Below are 4,871 nucleotides of genomic sequence, written 5' to 3' on the forward strand. Positions count from 1 at the left end.
AACGTTTTGTTGGGTTATTTCATGTATCTTGACACAGTCTTTTCTAGGTCTCACTCCTGCTACTTTTAATGGTTGGAGCTAACTTTTATAGAAGAAAGGGCATTCCAGTATATGTTTTGTTTTTGTTTTATGAATATTCTATTTAATGAAGAGGTTCTAATGTGTTTTTCATGAAAAACTTGCCTGAGGTGCATGGTTCCTTCCATACTGTTACACAAATACACATCCAGCAAAATTTCTTTTAACGGATATACCTACCAGTTCAAAAATTGTAGGGGAGAAGAAAGTAAGACTAGTCATATTTTAAACCAGGGGAAAAGGTTTTTTTTCAGGGAGGGATTTACTGATAAACCTCTACTCTTACTGGATGGACTGTGTCTCGCTCAGCCTTAGCCACCAGCAGTAGAGCAGCTGTTTCACCGTGAAATGACTTCATGTCCTGCAAGTGTCTGTTCCTCTCTAATGACTTTAATGGCAGGCTAGCATGACTAGCTCAGATGGAGGAGCCTGCTCTAGACACACCACTGCTTCGTCAGACACATCCCACTTACCATGGCAGACCCAGAAAGTGTTCCTGTGTGCTTTCTTTTCCTATCTGATGCCCAGACCGGGACTTTCAATACAAGATCACTTTTTTTTTTACTTGGATAGGAAGATTACCAGACATTCTAGAAGTTACTTACTGAGGGGACATTATTGCTTTCAAAGCCTGTCACCTTTGTCCTTAACAGAGCTTTTTTGTTTTTTGAACACCAGACAAATTACAGTAATGATTTCCTTGGTTTTGAAAAGGAGAAGCAGAAAAAAAAAAAAAAGGAGAGAGATAAAACTTTTCTATCATGTTTAAAACTTGTAACCTCCAAGGTTGGTACCTCGTTAGGTCTATTTTTGAAGGAAGACCCTTACCAATATCTTTTCTCTCAGGTAATGTTTTTGTCACATGGGCTTGGCATTTTCTATGAATATTCATCCTCTGAAATATTTTAGATTTTAAAACAAGAAATAACAATCAAATATTTCATGCTGATGACTTCTTTCCTGATGTAAAAAATGTTCTACTGTCTTTTAATAAAGGTATAGATGTTGCAGCAATGTTATACCTAAATACTTATACCAATGCATTTATCTATCAAAAGGCTCACAGAGGAGGGTCACAGCTCAGGGTGAAAGAAGAAAATAGTTGGAGAGGGCCACCTGAACAGATGTTAAATGGACAGAATTTCTACTATTATAGACCAGCTTCATTAGTAATATTTGTAAGAGACGTACGCAGCACTTCCAGTGTCGTTTCCCTTTAATCTGAATTTTCATCGAATTCACAGAATCACAGAATCATAAAATGGTTTGGGGTAGAAAGGACCTTAAAGACCATCTAACTCCAACCCCCCTTGCCATGGGCAGGGATGTCACCCACTAGATCAAGTTGCCCAGGTCCTCATCCAACCTGGTCTTGGAACACCTCCAGGGATGGGGCATCCACAGCTTCTCTGGGCAATTTCTCTGGACTAAAATTCTCTGGGAAACTTCTCTGAAACTGATTCTACATTATGAATACCTTTTATATTATATTAATCAAATGAAACTAATCAGACGTAGTACCTTCAGCAAATGGACCAAAACACTTCCTTGTAAAACTATATCTACCTACAAGATTTCAGACAAGAGTCTACTATTAGTAAGATGGAAGATTGAAAAAATAAGAGAACTGACATGTTCCCAGCTTTTATTATATTTTTAAAAAATTTGGTTAGCCACATTTAATGGACTTAATGCAGCCAAAAGCAAGGTGATATATCTAGAAACAAAGACTACAGACTATACTCAAATATAAGGCTACTTATAGTCTTGAAGTCAATGATTTTGAAAATGATGTGGGAGACTAATAGAACTAAGTAGCAGCATGTTGAGGACAAAAAGACCTATACTTCTTGACTACAACAGCAACGAAAATAGCACTTTACCTCTGTCTGCAGGGCTGATGTGACCACTACTGGAAAAATGGCATCTACTTTACAAACTAAGCAAAGCCGGGAAGAAGTAAGGCAAATACTATTATAAAAATCTAGCGAAATGCTTTTTCAAGCTTGAAAAACAGGAAGTCTAGCTATCAAAAATGAGATCTAATGTTGATGAAACTGATAGCTAGGTGTGGGCACACACAGTTTTGGAAAAGGAACTATAATTTGTAAGTGTGGTTTGCTGCCTACAACTTAGAGAGAGTGACAGGGTTCTTGAAGGAGTGACTGAAACTGGCATCTGAGTGCAGGATACCTGTGGTCTGACTAACAGCAGCTCCGGAAAAATTACTACACAAAGAGAACGTGCAGATGGAAAAATCCAAATATGGCATGCAAAAATAGAGGGTGAGCTGTCTGCATGGTACGATAGAGACTGCAGCCTGAGAGCCTGCACAGTGCATGAAGTTTGCCAGTTGAGGAATACATGATAACCGTTTAATACAAGATGCAAGATAACATGTAATGCGAAGTATAGGGAACTGATCAAATTATTACAAGGAAAAATTGCACATCCATTGAATACAAGCAGCTGGATTGCCTGGACTTCACAGGGCACTCCAATCACCTTATCAGAGGACTTCTTTCTTGCTCTCTGGACCACTAAAGGAGCATGGATTGCTGAACAAGGCTGAGGTGAGCATGTTCTCTGCAAAAGTGGGATCAGAAATAGTTCTGATAGTAGTGTTGGACAAGCAGGTGCCCTTTGGAGATGCCAGCAATGCATTAGCATCAGTGATGGTCCAGTTATTTGCAACACACCAGCAGTGCAGTGATTTGGAGGGGTTAGGCTCTGGAAAAGGCTGCTAACACTGCTAATCAGATAGCACAGCTCTTCCCATGAATATTTTCAGCAAGAGCTGCGAAAAACATTCTCAGGGACTAGGAAATGTACAATATGAAAACAAGGTCCCAAGCAAGGACATACTTTCAAATTACATTATTAATCAATGACTGCAAAGAAACAGGCTCAACCTCAATTGATTTCAAATTAAATTTTAAAGCTTATTTCTCAGCACTTCACTGAAGAGAGTTAAATTCCTGAATTTGGGACTGACAAATGGAAATCAATCGAGTTTACCGAAAGAGAGTACACTCATGACTTCTGTATGGTCTAACCTGCAAATACAGGCTGAAGCAGACCAAGTGATTGAAAGGTTAAGCAAAAGAAATTTAAAAGACAACTGTATCATGGTTTGAACTTATTAAAACAGTAACAATTGACTATTTACCAAGGTCTGTGAAAACTCTGCAGTGACTGTAGGTCTTTCAAACAAGCATGTCTCTCTTCAACAGTAATGGTAACAGATGGATGACATTTCTTAACCTGGAACACGCCAAATGGCAGAATGATGCTCATATTCTATCAAATCTTAAAGCCAATTAATCCTTTTTTCCCTTTAAATAAGAAATGTGGTTCATCTATAGAGTGGAGTTAAAAATCAATTATTCCAAGCATCGTATTTTTAAATAATCGCAGGGGTCTTGTCTGATGGGATTCATTTTTGCAAAGTCAAAATTTAAAACCATTCACCTGTCTCCCATTGTCCATTCAAAATACCAATTCATTGCCAATTCAAAATGCATGTTCTCTAAAAGGAAGACACAGCAACAAGTTAAGATTTTGCTGTTTTGGTTTTGCATATAGGTTTCAAGCTTCATCAGCCCAGGATCACATAGCAGTAAGTGTAGGAAGTCATTTTCATGTTTAGTGTCATCTACAAACCATAAAGATTTTTGGTAATATGTACATGTAATAACGCTGAGCTGTTCTCCTTAATTTGTACTGCCTTTTCCCTTTCTGGTAACAAAAAAAAAAAAAAAAGAAAAAAAAGAGAACCAAAAGTACAGACTTCTCTTTTTGAAAACCTCCAGAATCAGTTTAGCTGATACAGATTTTCCCAGACTTAGTTAGGTTATAAGAAACAGACTTTTTCCTCAGCACCACATAGCTATGAAAACCTCTGGTAGAGAATAAGGAACAAACCTTGACAGAAGACATGGTATTTAGCAGCAGCAGCAGCCTGTGCCATAAACACGTATCATCAGCTGTGCCACCCAAAAGCTGGCATTAAGAAACAACGGCTTCCAGCTGTTAAAAGTTGGCATGCTGACAGTAGTGGGGTTCATTTTGTCAAACCGCTTTCTGCTGAGGGCAGCAGGCCAGTGGAATAGGCAGGCTGGGAAGAGGAGACACTCAATGTGCCAGGGAGCAGGGTCAGAGCTAGATGAAATTCTGCTCCAGCATCTGCAAATGCTGCTAGCCAGTGCAATGCTATAGCAAGCTGCATCAGCCTAAACGACAAAGAAAAATCCCACCGCACAGGGTGGCTACCAGCAAAACTGCTTCTGCACCGTTCCTTTGCACATGGCCTCAGATGAGGCACGAGAGAAGCGGTACTTCTCCTGCACCCCCCTTGTCTCTGCCCAACATAGACAGTTCTCAGAGTATTTTGTACATCCATTTCTCATTCTGCGTCTGCAAAAATGATGTTCTTTGGACTATCCCTTGATCCCTGTAATGTAAGCAAATGCACATCTACAAAAAGATCCCAGGGACTCACTCAGCTTGTGTAACGTGATTCAGTGAGTGCTAACTGTTACCACACGGGACTTAACAACAGTGTGCTCTGTCTGTCTCCTGCTGAACTGACTGACACGCACTCCAAAATAACAGTCATCCTAAACTGAGCGTCTTTACGTTTTCCTGTGTGATCACAGAGACATTGTACTCTTTAAGCAGTTACCACAGACTATATGCATCCTAGCAGAAAGCACATTTCTGTTTTTATGATTATATAGGTTTTAAAGATAGATGTTAAAAACTATTAGGGTGAACTTTTTCATAGCATGCAC

The sequence above is a fragment of the Anser cygnoides genome, chromosome 3 (assembly GCF_040182565.1).
Source record: "Anser cygnoides isolate HZ-2024a breed goose chromosome 3, Taihu_goose_T2T_genome, whole genome shotgun sequence".
Classification (NCBI taxonomy): Eukaryota; Metazoa; Chordata; class Aves; order Anseriformes; family Anatidae; genus Anser; species Anser cygnoides.